The sequence below is a fragment of the Oncorhynchus tshawytscha genome, linkage group LG06, assembly GCF_018296145.1.
Source record: "Oncorhynchus tshawytscha isolate Ot180627B linkage group LG06, Otsh_v2.0, whole genome shotgun sequence".
NCBI lineage: Eukaryota > Metazoa > Chordata > Actinopteri > Salmoniformes > Salmonidae > Oncorhynchus > Oncorhynchus tshawytscha.
In genome coordinates this window covers 20847838-20863390 of record NC_056434.1, presented here as the reverse complement: position 1 = coordinate 20863390, position 15553 = coordinate 20847838, and positions in this window count along the sequence as shown.

The following is a 15553-nucleotide window of genomic DNA, read 5'->3' as shown; positions in this document are numbered from 1 at the left end:
CGTCACAGTCCTGGAGGACCTTGTCCATCAGCCTCTGGAAAGTCGCAGGGGCCCCATGAAGGCCAAACGGCATGACCTTGAACTGGAACAGGCCCATTGGCGTCCGGAATGCAGTGTAGGCCTTGGATTGTTCATCCAGGGGCACCTGCCAGTACCCTTTGCAGAGATCCAATGTGGTGATGTAATGAGCTCTACCTATTCTCTCCAGTAAGTCGTCAATGCGGGGCATGGGATAGGCATCAAACTGGGAGATGGCATTCACCTTACGGAAGTCCATGCAGACGCGCAAAGAGCCATCCTTCTTTGGGACAATGACAATAGGGCTGCTCCATTCACTTGAAGATGGCTCGACAACATCCATCTCTATCATGGTGTGGACCTCTTCCTTGAGGGCTACCACCAGCCTCTCAGGCACACGGTAAGGATGCTGGCGGACAGGGTTCTGGCCAGGTTTCAAACGAATGACGTGTTCCAGGACTTTGGTTCTTCCTGGTCTCTGACTGAAGAGGGCCGGATACTTGCCAAACAGCTGCTTCAGCTCATCTTGCTTGTCTTCTTCCAGGTGAGCCAGTATGACTTCTGCTCGTTCTTTCCATGCCTCTGTGACTCCCTCCGACTCATCCTCTTCTACTCTGCGGACCAGAAAGGACTTTCCTTTGGAGAGTTCCTCTTTCTCCTCCCAGGCCTTGAGAAGGTTCACATGGTAGGTTTGCTTCTTCTTACCCTTGTCCGGGTGCAGCACCTCGTAGGTCACTGGGCCCATCTTCCTCCCGATTAGGTACGGTCCTTGCCATTGCGCAAGGAGCTTGCTGGTAGACGAGGGAAGGAGGAGCAGGACTTTCTGTCCTGGCTCAAACTCTCTGTGGCGAGCGTGCTGGTCATAGCCTCTCTTCTGGGCCTTCTGGGCTTGCTGAAGGTTTGCTCTAGCTTCCTCTCGGTACCGTTCCAACCTGTCTCGCATCTGGAGGACATACTGGACAATCCCCTGTCCTGAGGTAGCTACTGGGGAACCTTCCCAGCACTTCTTCAGCAGGTCCAGTGGTCCTTGCACTGGCCATCCATAGAGGAGTTCGAATGGCGAGAAACCTGTCGATGCCTGAGGCACCTCCCTGTAAGCAAAAAGCAGAAAGGGTAACCACTTATCCCAGTCTTTATCAGTGTCAGCCACAAACTTCCTCAGCATGTTCTTGAGCGTTTGATTGAATCTCTCTACGAGCCCATCCGTTTGGGGATGGTAGGGAGTAGTCCTCAAGCCTTTAATGCCCAGCTGTCGGTGGAGTTGAACCATCAGTCGCGAGGTGAAGTTTGTCCCTTGGTCCGTCAGGATTTCATCTGGGATTCCTACACGAGAGAAGAGCTGAACAAGAGCACTGATTATCTTTGGAGTGGTTATGGAACGGAGTGGGAAGGCTTCTGGGAACCGGGTGGCATAGTCACAGATCACCAATATATACTTGTAACCTGCACTACTCTTCTCCAAGGGTCCAACAATGTCCATTGCAATTCTCTTGAATGGGGTAGAGATAACTGGCAGTGAACATAGAGGAGCCCGTTCAGACCTACGGACAGCACTGGTTTTCTGGCACGTGGGGCATGATTTGCAGTATTTTTGTACATCAGTATACATGGAGGGCCAAAAGAAACGGGAGCCTAGCCTAAGATAGGTCTTATGTTGCCCTAGATGGCCTGCCCATGGAACTGTATGTGCAAGGTTGAGAACAAGTGGTCTACAGGTAGATGGCACCACCAACTTCCTGCTATCTGCCTCTGACCCAAGGTAGAGTATGTGGTTGTCTACTGTGTAAATCCCCCCACATAAAGATTGACTGTCCCCAGCTAAGGCCTTGTCAAACAAACATTTCAAGGTTGCGTCAGACTTCTGCAGAGTAGCAAAATTTTGTGGAACATCCCATTGCACCTCTAACCCAGACACATCAGCAACAGGTACAGGGGTTCCCACATACTTCTCAAGACGCCGCTGGCGGCGTGACTTTCTGGGCCCTTTGGTTCCCCCCTCGCACAGACTATCACACAATTCAGGCAGAGGTTGTAAACCAGCTTTGGCCTGGGCACGAGTGACAACTGAACATGCCATCTGAACATCAGACTGGCAAACTGACTGCTCATATAGCTGACCCCCCACACTTCCCAACAGATCAGAGAGTACAGGCACATCCCTCCCCAAAATCATCTCAAAAGGTAGCTTCTCCATTACCCCAACTTTGAGGAGGTATTTCTGACCCTGAATCTCAACTGTGAGCTCAGCTGTGGGCTGCTGTGACTGGTCACCATGGACACATTGGATCAGTGTCTGATGACCATAATCAATGTCATTAACAGGTATATTACCTTTTCTGATCAATGACAGGGAACTGCCGGTGTCAATCATTGCAGTAAGACTTTTACCATTCACTTTTACAGGTACCAAGCATGACCCTTCCCGAGTCTGTCTATTCTGAACACCATCCCCCTCTCTGGGTACATAACAGTAACCTGAGAGCTTGGATTTACGTAGCGGACACATTGAAGCTTTGTGCCCCTGCTGCCGGCAGTAAAAACAGGTCAGACCCCTCCCATCAGAGCGAACTGCATGATCCCTTACCTCCCTCCCAGACACATAACCCCCAGAGTTACCTCCACCATCTCTGGCGTTTCTGATGTCCCTTGTGTCTCTGAGACTCCTTGGAGCGGGTGCTGCAGGTTGTGGTGGGCCCCCTTTACGTGCATTAAGATACTGCAGTGCAAGCTTGGCCGCCATAAGCCCGTCCTTGGGCTCGTGCTCTCGGACCCAGGTTCGATTGTCGTGTGGTAGAACTTGTAGAAGTTGCTCGAGGATGATGACCTCCCGATTTCGTCCTGTGTCTTCTCCCGGTCGAACCCATCGTCGGTAGAGACCCTTGAGGCGGTGGTACGTCTCTGTCGGCGACTCACCCGATGGCGTTGATGCAGCTCTGAAGCGTTGACGGTAGGTTTCCGGTGAGATGTCAAACTTCACCAGCAGCGCTTCCTTCAAGCCCTTGTAGACATTGGCCAGCCCCTCATCCATTGCTGTGTAAGCCTCTAAGGCCTTGCCCGTGAGCAATGGGACAAGCCTGCAGGCCCACTCTACCTCAGGCCACTGCCACGTCTTAGCCATGCGCTCAAACCTCAGCAGGTAGTTTTCAATGTCCTCCCCTGCTGGTATGAGGGCATCTTTGGCTCCTTCCTCAGGAATGCTGGAAGATGGACGTTAACACTGCTGGACTGGTCTCCTGGTGCTGGCCTCATTACTGCTTGGGGTGCCTGCTGTGGAGTTGAAGTCCCTGCTGCATCGAGCCTTTGTCGTCCTGGTGTTGGAAGACCCAATCTTGGGCTCTCACTGACGAGTTCCGCCTGGTGGGGAGCTGTGAGGATAGATTGGCGTAGGCCACGTAACTCCTGCTTGAGGTCTTCGTCCCTCCTCTCAAGGCAGGTGAAAAGTTGCTGAAAAAGGGTTACCATGGTTGGGTGTGGTTCTGGTCCCCCAACTGCTCCTTCAGTCAGCAGCTCACCCAGTTCTGGTTGTCTTTGGCCCCGCGGTCGGGCTCCTAGTTTCTCATACTTGACCTCTTCTTCACCAGACGATTCCATGGTATTCCACCCCGGTTCAACTTCAGGTACCTTTTCTGACAGTTGATGCTGTTGCTGAGAACGCAATCCTGTACGCATTCCTTTACCTCTCTTGTTGGAATTCACTGATTTGCGGTACGCCATCCCACCACTGCCACCATATGTCACGTAGAGTAGGCCAGATGGCTAAACTGGATAACCTAACCTCTATAAAAATAAAAAGATGGCGGAACCGCAAAAGTTCTTCTGTGCAAAGGTGTTTATTTACAAGTGATTCCGGAACAGAAAACAACAGTACTGCCATCAACGTCTACCTTATGGGATAGCTTAACAACAATGCTGCCCCATCCACAGCTCAATCCAAAAAATCCCCCTTAAAGACTGGAGAGAGGCTCCTTTTGTAGGGCTAGCCCCTCCCCTCAGAACAATTAACCCTAATTAATTAATCAATTAACAATACAAACCTACATTTTCCATGAACTAAACATACTAAAGGATATACATTGCAACACGGTTTTAAACAATATCACAACATAACATTTACAACATTACTGACAATATCTTTCAATATGCCCATATGCATTAATGAGCCATTTGGGACAGGCACTATAAAGCCAACCCAATTCCCTTAGCTCGGGTCCTTTTCCAGCATACCCAGAAGCTACAGAGATGGAGAGAGAGGAACAGAACAAACAAACAATGCGCTCATCCACAACATTGATAAGTATAATAATTATTGTATCTCTCAAATATGAACATTGACAAGTGTGAAATGCATGCACCAAGACAGAAGTTAAATTGTGTGTCGACCCACATTGTTAACTTATGGTATAATGGCGCAGGGAGGAGTGATGAATATGTGTGTGCGTTAAAGAACCAAATGCTGCCCGCGGCCAGTGACGGACTTCTACGTCACAACCAGATCTTCACTTTCTTGGAAATTTCTCACATGGAATAGTCTTCATTTCTGAGAACAAGAATAGATTGAGTTTCAGAAGAAAGTTCTTTGTTTCTGGCCATTTTGAGCCTGTAATCGCACCCACAAATGCTGATGCTCCAGATACTCAACTAGTCTAAAGAAGGCCAGTTCTATTGCTTCTTTAATCAGAACCGTTTTCAGCTGTGCTAACATAATTGCAAAAGGGTTTTCTAATGATCAATTATCTTTTAAAATGATCAACTTGGATTAGCTAACACAACGCACCATTGGAACACAGGAATGATGGTTGCTGTACGCCTATGTAGATATTCCATAAAAAATCAGCCGTTTCCAGCTACAACAGTCATTTACAACATTAGCAATGTCTACACTGTGTTTCTGATCAATTTGATGTTATTTTAATGGACAAAAAATGTGCTTTTCTTTCATTAGCAAGGACATTTAAGTGACCCCCAAACTTTTGAACGGTAGTGGAAATCAGGTGAAACATTTAGAAATTACAGCACTTAAGGGAGAAAAAGTATTGGGACAAATTTACTGTAACTTTACTACTTAAAGTATTTGGTCCCATATTCATAGCACGCAAGTACTACCTCAAGCTTGTGACTACACATTTGTTGGAAGCATTTACTGTTTGTTTTGGTTGTTTCTGATTATTTTGTGCCCAATAGAAATTAATGGTTAATAATGTATTGTGTCTTTTTGGAGTCACTTTTGTTGTAAATAAAAATAGAATATGTTTATGCCTCTGTCTCACTCATCATTATTCACAATTCAGTCAGGATTATCCATAGTCACGGTAGCATCCACATTAATGTGAAAGTGTTTAGAAACATTCTACTCTTATTTACAATAAAAGTGACTCCAAAATGACACAATACATTATTTTCCATTCATTTATATTGGGGGTCTATGTAAACAGTGCTGTAAACGGTTCACCCAATATGGATGAAAATACCCTCAAATTAAAGCTGACAGTCTGCACTTTAACCTCCATAAGTCATTGCATCATTTCAAATCAAATGCGCTGTAGTAGAGCCACAACAACAAATGTCTCAATACATTTGGAGTTCACTGTACATGTGCAGTCTAGGTATTTTATTTTTTTACCTTGTGTGTAGAAGAGGAGTATCAGGAGCAGAGTACCCAGGTTCAATGGAATGCCCATAGTGAATGGACTTCAGCTGAGCAATTGATGTGATTGGAGACCTGTGAGAAATGTCATTCACTGTCTCCTCTTACACTTCAGCTTTAAATAGGCCTTGGAGGAGACCAGGAATGAATCATCTATGCATATATGTTGAGTGATTGACACTGAGAGTGATGAATGACAGAGCTTAAACCCTTTCCCTTTGTGTGCATGTCATTTATTTCAGGTTGATATATTTGCATTTACTGCCTTCAAAGCACTACAAGCAAGACACCAATAGTAGTAATGTTGAAACTATAGCTAGGCTAGTTATGGACTGTAGGGGTCTTTCAGAGCATCATGGGACTGAAAGGAAAGAACATAAATGCCTTTGGGTGACATTGAACAAATATGCTGTGATTTATGTTTTGAAGATTTATATGTTGTGAAGGTCGCTTCTTGTGTGTGACCCAAGGCTGACTCGTAATTTAGTCTACTGGTGCATAATTTAGAATAAATCAAGCCATATGGTGGCCTGTGATGCACATACTGTACATCTGTCAAAATGTACAATCGAATGCCTCTCATGTAAAAACAGTAGACAGCTTTGAAGATTCTCATTCCCTGTTCATGGCTCTTCCCCGTTCAAGGTCATGGCTCTTATAAGTCTCTTTTTCTGCCATCGGACCCCAGGTAACGTTATTTAAACTTAACCCTAGTCAAGAGTATCGAAATAGGAATTGTTGGGTTTTAGGGTTCATTGTACCCAGTGCTTTGTGATCCGATAGGTTTGTCTGGTATGGGGAAGGCATTAAAGTCCTTTGGGAAGAAAACTAAAGGATCAAGTGACTAGAATCTCTTATATTTTATTAACCTGCACAGACAACAGTGAGCGTCATGGTCAATCAATCTACTTCAACCAAAAATGGAAATAAAATTATACCACTATTAGACATTCATGTGAGGCATATCTCAAAAGCAGATAATGATGTATCTTGGAAGCTTGTGGTTTCTAAAAGGCTCTTTTAGGTTTGTCAAAAGGAGAAACTGACTTGAAAGGTATGGGTACCCTCTGTCGTAAAATACTGAAATATTCTGCTTTTACAAACTGTTATGCTGTTTTCAAATGAAACACAATACCTTGCTCTTGTTAAAGCTTTTATAATGTATTAGTTTCTGTATTCTTTTTGAAAATCATCTGTGGAGGTGATGTACAATTTATTCAAGTGGAAAAGTAATTTTGGATTGTAATTGAACTTCAGGGTCAATGATTGGATCATGGACTGTCACACAAGTATCAGAGCTATCTGACTCAAGGATTTAAGTCTAAATCACTTTGAGGAATTTCCATTTTTTTATTTTTTTATTTGATTTGCCTTTACCCCTTTTTTTCTCCACAAATTCGTGATATCCAATTGGTAGTTACAGTCTTGTCTCATCTCGGCAACTCCCGTATGGACTCGGGAGAAGCGAAGGTCGAGAGCTATGCATCCTCTGAAACACGACCCGCCACCATTAATCTTACACATTTTGCATTTCACCCCTTTCTGCATAGTGCAATCTGTTTCTACTTACTTCAGTAGATTTCCGTTCAAAACATAATAATAGCAGGCGGCAGGTAGCCTAGTGGTTAGACCATTGGGCCAGTAACCGAAAGGTTGCTGGATTGAATCCCTGAGTTGACAAGGTAAAAATCTGTCGTTCTGCCCCTGAACAAGCAGTTCCCCCACTGTTCCCCGGTAGGCTGTCATTGTACATTAGAATTTGTTCTTAACTGACTTGCCTAGTTAAATAAATGTTTTAAAAAAAAATAAAGCAATGAAACTGTTGGCTTCTCTTCTCCCTATGACCTATGTGAACATATCTACATCTATTAGTCGGCTGTCTCACACCCACTCAAAGGGATGCTGCTTCCTGTTTACCATGCAAACCTAAACCAAAAGTCTACTTTCTGATACTTTCTCACCAGGTGACCCTCCTTTCTCGTTACGTGACCCTCCTGTCTACCTCTCTTGTCCTCATATCAGATGTCAACATCATGGGGTGAGTTAAACTGCTCAAGATATATTCCTTCATGGGGTGTATAAAACCTACAAACCAGAAACAACCTATTTCCCTTGGCTAAAAAGGGGTACCCCTTTGTTTTTGGTAAGAGTATAAACTGACCGCGTAGCCCCAGGTATGTCTATTACATACCTTCCAGAGTCTAGACTGAATAATACCCCCTTTCATACCTGAACCACAAGCTTTTATTCTAATTGATTGGAATAGTGTGCAACAGTGGGTTTTGTGAGAAGGAAAGCGAATAAGAGAAGTGAATGGTCTCTGGGAGCTGTGTGATGGCGTAATGGGAATCACAGGAGGCAGAGAGAAACTGAACAGAGAGGAAGCCCAGCAGGAGAGGCCTTTATCGTCAGCTTGTCAGCTTTATTGGGACTGTGGGGATTGAGCGCCGCCCGGTTTAGCCAACAGCCATTGCGGTCGAAAGCAGGGGAAAGTAATGATAGTCATAAAAAGTCCATCAATAATGGTGAAAATTACATGTTTATTAAGAAGAAAGGAAAATTACAACAATAAAAGGAAGACCTTGATCATTGTGTCGCACATCACGGTGAATTCGAAATCACATATGTGGTAGGCCGGGGGTTCATTCATTGTCTACTGTCTACTGGTGGATGTGGCTTTAGTTCTGTGGTATGATCATGTCATAAAGAAGTCTACGCCCAGAAACACATGATTGGATCTGTGTTGATAGGATGGAGAGGAACTAAAGACTGACTTCCTGAGTCCTCCATCAGCGCCTTTCTGATAGGTCTGTCCAGATAACTAGCTACAATGCCTCCAGCCTGTCTGACACCATGCAATGTTCATTATAGAAGTAATCCTCAAAACACTTGTCAAGCGTGCTCTCTGAAGCTGTTCACGTGACAGCTGTGTTGTCTTTGGGATTCATGGTTGAGAAAGTACAAATCAAGAGACATACGATTCATATCTAAAGTCTAGATGCTGTTATTTAGACGAGGGGGGAGAAACATTGGTCAACATTCTATAAGGCACATAAACTAGATTATAAACTTGGTGGTTCCAGCCCTGAATGCTGATTTTGTTGACAGCCATTGTAAATTCAAGCAATAAGGCACAAGGTATATGAACGACACAACGTGGAGTGCCTGGATACAGCCCTTAGCCGTGGTATATTGTCCATATACCACAAACACCCGAGGTGCCTTATTGCTATTATAAAAATAAATGTTTTGTCATACCCGTGGTATATGGTTTGATATACCACGACTGTCAGCCAATCAGCATTCATGACTCGAACCAAATCAAATCAAATTTTATTTGTCAAGTACACATGGTTAGCAGATGTTAATGTGAGTGTAGTGAAATGCTTGTGCTTCTAGTTCCGACCATGCAGTAATATCTAACAAGTAATCTAACAATTTCACAACAACTACCTTATACACACAAGTGTAAAGGAATTAATAAGAATATGTACATAAAAATATATAGATTAGCGATGACCGAACGGCATAGGCAAGATGCAGTAGATGGTATAAAGTACAGTATATACATATGAGATGAGTAATGTAGGGTATGTAAACATTATATAAAGTGGCATTGTTTAAAGTGGCTAGTGATACATTTATTACATCTCATTTTTAATTATTAAAGTGAGAGTCAGTATGTATTTAATTATTCGAGATTTGAGTCAGTATGTTGGCAGCAGCCACTCAATGTTAGTGACGGCTGTTTAACAGTCTGACGGCCTTGTGATAGAAGCTGTTTTTCATTCTCTCGGTCACAGCTTTTATGCACCTGTACTGACCTCACCTTCTGGATGAACAGGCAGTGGCTCGGGTTGTTGTTGTCCTTGATGATTTTTTTGGCCTTCCTGTGACATCGGGTGGTGTAGGTGTCCTGGAGGGCAGGTAGTTTGCACCCGGTGATGTGTTGTGCAGACCTCACTATCCTCTGGAGATCCTTACAGTTGTGGGCGGAGCAGTTGTCGTACCAGCCTTACAGGATGCTCTCGATTGTGCATCTGTAAAATTTCTTCAGCCTTCTGAGGTTGGATCTCCTGGATACCTGGATCTCGCAGCTAGCTAGCTGCTATCCGTGTGACTATCGGCTTATGTCGATCCCAGAGCAAACATAAATTATTCCGGAGCTAGCCAGCTGAAGAGTTCCATCAGTCACTTGGCAGGGTAGCCTAGTGGTTAGAGTGTTGGACTAGTAACCGGAAGGTTGCACTGACAAGGTACAACTGCCCTGAACAGGCAGTTAACCCACTGTTCCTAGGCCGTCATTGAAAATAAGAATTTGTTCTTAACTGACTTGCCTAGTTAAATAAAGGTTAAAAAAAAGACTCCTGGGCTACAATCACCTATCCGGACCCGTTTTACTGCCAACGCGGAGCCCCACCGGGCCTTCACAACTGGACTACCGACGTTATCTGCCCGATGGAGTTATCCAGCCGAGGGAGTTATACCTGAACGCTCATCTGCGGCCCGCTAATCGTTAGCTGTCTTATTGGCTGCTATCTGAATAGATCTATTGGACAATCTTTTTCCTTTTTTCTTGGGCTTCTATAACTATATCTATTTTTTGGCGAATTGGATTGATCCCCTCTACCACACGGAACCCCACTAATCCTACCGACGGAAACACATGAGGTGGCTAAAAACAGACCACCATCCTATGCTAGCTTGCTACCGATGGTCCGGCTAGCTGTCTGAATCGCTGTGACCCCAACCAACCTCACTACTCACTGGACCCTTTTGATCACTCGACTAAGCATGCCTCTCCTTAATGTCAATATGCCTTGTCCATTGCTGTTCTGGTTAGTGTTTACTGGCTTATTTCACTGTAGAGGCTCTAGTCCTGCTCACTATACCTTATCCAACCTATTAGTTCCACCACCCACATATGCGATGACATCTCCTGGTTTCAATGATGTTTCTAGAGACAATGTCTCTCTCATCATCACTCAATACCTGGGTTTACCTCCACTGTATTCACATCCTACCATACCTTTGTCTGTACATTATACCTTGAAGCTATTTCATCGCCCCCAGAAACCTCCTTTTACTCTCTGTTCCAGACGTTCTAGACGACCAATTCTCATTGCTTTTAGCCGTACCCTTATCCTACTCCTCCTCTTTTCCTCTGGTGATGTAGAGGTGAATCCAGGCCCTGCAGTGCCTAGCTCCACTCCTATTCCCCAGGCGCTCTCTTTTGATGACTTCTGTAACCGTAATAGCCTTGGTTTCATGCATGTTAACATTAGAAGCCTGTTTTAGAAGTTTGTTTTATTCACTGCTTTAGCACACTCTGCCAACCCAGATGTTCTAGCTGTGTCTGAATCCTGGCTTAGGAAGACCACCAAAAATTCTGAAATTTTCATCCCTAACTACAACATTTTCAGACAAGATAGAACTGCCAAAGGGGGCAGTGTTGCAATCTACTGCAAAGATAGCCTGCAGAGTTCTGTCCTACTATCCAGGTCTGTACCCAAACTATTTTAACTTAAAAATCCACCTCTCTAAAAACAAGTCTCTCACCGTTGCCGCCTGCTATAGACCACCCTCTGCCCCCAGCTGTGCTCTGGACACCATATGTAAACTGATTGCCCCCAATCTATCTTCAGAGCTCGTGCTGCTAGGTGACCTAAACTGGAACATGCTTAACACCCCAGCCATCCTACAATCTAAGCTTGATGCCCACAATCTCACACAAATTATCAGTGAACCTACCAGGTACCTCCCCAAAGCCGTAAACACGGGCACCCTCATAGATATCATCCTAACCAACTTGCCCTCTAAATACACCTCTGCTGTCTTCAACCAAGATTTCAGCGATCACTGCTTCATTGCCTGCATCCGTAATGGGTCAGCGGTCAAACCACCCTCACTCATCACTGTCAAATGCTCTGTGAAACACTTCAGCGAGCAGGCCTTTCTAATCGACCTGGCCGGGGTATCCTGGAAGGATATCGATCTCATCCCGTCAGTAGAGGATGCCTGGTTATTTTTTTTAAATGCCTTCCTAACCATCTTAAATAAGGATGCCCCATTCAAGAAATTTAGAACCAGGAACAGATATATCCCTTTGTTCACCCCAGACCTGACTGCCCTTAACCAACACAAAAACATCCTATGGCGTTCTGCATTAGCATCGAACAGCCCCCGTGATATGCAGCATTTCAGGGAAGCTAGAAACCAATATACACAGCCAGTTAGAAAAGCCAAGGCAAGCTTTTTCAAGCAGAAATTTGCTTCCTGCAACAAAAACTAAAAAAATTCTGGGACACTGTAAAGTCCATGGAGAATAAGAACACCTCCTCCCAGCTGCCCACTGCACTGAAGATAGGAAACACTGTCACCACTGAAAAATCCACTATAATTGAGAATTTCAATAAGCATTTTTCTACAGCTGGCCATGCTTTCCACCTGGCTACCCCTACCCCGGTCAACAGCACTGCATCCCCCACAGCAACTCACCCAAGCCTTCCCCATTTCTCCTTCTCCCAAATCCAGTCAGCTGATGTTCTGATAGAGCTGCAAAATCTGGACCCCTACAAATCAGCCGGGCTAGACAATCTGCACCATTTCTTTCTAAAATTATCTGCCGAAATTGTTGCCACCCCTATTACTAGCCTGTTCAACCTCTCTTTCGTGTCGTCTGAGATTCCCAAAGATTGGAAAGCAGCTGCGGTCATCCCCCTCTTCAAAGGGGGGGACACTCTTGACCCAAACTGCTACAGACCTATATCTATCCTACCCTGCCTTTCTAAGGTCTTTGAAAGCCAAGTCAACAAACAGATTACCGACCATTTCGAATCTCAACATACAATCTCTGCTATGCAATCTGGTTTCAGAGCTGGTCATGGGTGCACCTCAGCGACGCTCAAGGTCCTAAACAATATCTTAACCGCCATCGATAAGAAACATTACTGTGCAGCCATATTCATTGATCTGGCCAAGGCTTTCGACTCTGTCAATCACCACATCCTCATCGGCAGACTCGACAGCCTTGGTTTCTGAAATTATTGCCTCACCTGGTTCACCAACTACTTCTCTGATAGAGTTCAGTGTGTCAAATCGGAGGGTCTGTTGTCCGGACCTCTGGCAGTCTCTATGGGGGTGCCACAGGGTTCAATTCCTGGACCGACTCTCTTCTCTGTATACATCAATGATGTCGCTCTTGCTGCTGGTGAGTCTCTGATCCACCTCTACGCAGACGACACCATTCTGTATACTTCTGGCCCTTCTTTGGACACTGTGTGAACAACCCTCCAGGCAAGCTTCAATGCCATACAACTCTCCTTCCGTGGCCTCCAATTGCTCTTAAATACAAGTAAAACTAAATGCATGCTCTCCAACCGATCGCTGCCTGCACCTGCCCGCCTGTCCAACATCACTACTCTGGACAGCTTTTACTTACGAATACATGGACAACTACAACTACCTAGGTGTCTGGTTAGACTGTAAACTCTCCTTCCAGACCCACATCAACCATCTCCAATCCAAAGTTAAATCTAGAACTGGCTTCATATTTCAAAACAAAGCATCCTTCACTTATGTGGCCAAACATACCCTCGTAAAACTGACCATCCTACCAATCCTCGACTTCGGCGATGTCATTTACAAAATAGCCTCCAATACCCTACTCAACAAATTGGATGCAGTCTATCACAGTGCCATCCGTTTTGTCACCAAAGCCCTGCTACCCTGCTAGGTAAAGTCCCCCCTTATCTCAGCTCGCTGGTCACCATAGCATCACCCACCTGTAGCACGCACTCCAGCAGGTATAGCTCTCTGGTCACCCCCAAAACCAATTATTTATTTGGCCGCCTCTCCTTCCAGTTCTCTGCTGCCAATGACTGGAACGAACAACAAAAATCTCTGAAACTGGAAACACTTATCTCCCTCACTAGCTTTAAGCACCAGCTGTCAGAGCAGCTCACTGATTACTGCACCTGTACATAGCCCATCTATAATTTAGCCAAACAACTACCTCTTTCCCTACTGTATTTATTTTATTTTATTATTTTATTTATTTTGTTCCTTTGCACCCATTATTTCTATCTCTATTCTGCACATTCTTCCACTGCAAATCTACCATTCCAGTGTTTTACTTGCTATATTGTATTTACTTTTTTTTGGCTTTACCTCCCTTAAATCACCTCATTTGTTCACATCGTATATATACTTTTTTCTACTGTATTATTGACTGTATGTTTGTTTTACTCCATGTGTAACTCTGTGTTGTATGTGTCGAACTGCTTTGCTTGATCTTGGCCAGGTCGCAATTGTAAATGAGAACTTGTTCTCAATTTGGCTACCTGGTTAAATAAAGGTGAAATTTAAAAAATAATAAAAAGAGGCGCTGCTGCACCTTCTTCACCACGCTGTCTCTGTGGGTGGACCATTTCAGTTTGTCCGTGATGTGTATGCCGAGGAACTTAAAGCTTTCCACCTTCTCCACTACTGTCCCGTCGATGTGGATAGGGGGCTGCTCCCTCTGCTGTTTCCACGATCATCTGCTTTGTTTTGTTGACATTGAGTGTGAGATTATTTACCTGACACCACACTCCGAGGGCCCTCACCTCCTCCCTGTAGACCATCTCGTCGTTGTTGGTAATCAAGCCTACCACTGTAGTGTCATCTGCAAACTTGATGATTAAGTTGGAGGCGTGCATGGCCTAGTGTTTAGAACATTTGACTAGTAACCGAAAGGTTGCAAGTTCAAATCCCCGAGCTGACAAGGTACAAAATCTGTCGTTCTGCCCCTGAACAGGCAGTTAACCCACTGTTCCTAGGCTGTCATTGAAAATAAGAATTTGTTCTTAAATGACTTGCCTAGTAAAATAAAGGTAAAATAAAAAAAATGGCCACGAAGTCATGGGTGAACAGGGAGTACAGGACAGGGCTGAGAACGCACCTTTGTGGGGCACCAGTGTTGAGGATCAGTGTGGTTGGATGTTGTTTCCTACCCTCACCACCTGGGGGCGGCCCGTCAGGAAGTCCAGGACCCAGTTGCACAGGGCGGGGTCGAGACATGGACGAAATGCTGCAAAAAAACACTACTAAAGGACACCAATAATAAGATTTAGTGTTCAGCCTCAGAAGTTGCAGCCCAAATAAATGCTTCACAGAGTTCAAGTAACAGACACATCTCAACATCAACTGTTCAGAGCAGACTTCGTGAATCAGGCCTTCATGGACAAAGGACACCAATAATAAGAAGAGACTTGCTTGGGCCAAGGAACACAAGTGATGGACATTAGACCGGTGGAAATCTGTCCTTTGGTCTGGAGTCCAAATTTGAGACCCACCATGTCGTTGTGATATGCAGAGTAGGGGAACGGATGATCTCCGCATGTGTGGTTCCCACCGTGAAGCATGGAAGAGGAGGTGTGATGTTGTGGGGGTGCTTTGCTGGTGACACTGTCAGTGATTTATTTAGAATTCAAGGCATACTTAACCAGCACGGCTACCACAGCATTCTGCAGTGATACGCCATCCCACATGGTTTGGGCTTAGTGGGACTATCATTTGTTTTTCAACAGGACAATAACCTAACACACCTCCAGGCTGTGTAAGGGCTATTAGAGCAAGAAGGAAAGTGATGCATCAGATGACCTGGCCTCCACAATCACCTGAACTCAACCCAATTGAGATGATTTGGGATGAGTTGGACCGCAGAGTGAAGGAAAAGCAGCCAACAAGTGCCCAGCATATGTGGGAACTCCTTCAAGACTGTTGGAAAAGCATTCCTTATGGAGCTGGTTGAGAGAATGCCAAGATTGTGCAAAGCTGTTATTGGGTAGTTAAGGAAAACAAAAACATCACATTTGCCAAAGGCATGTCGTGCTGTGTGTAGTCTGTAAA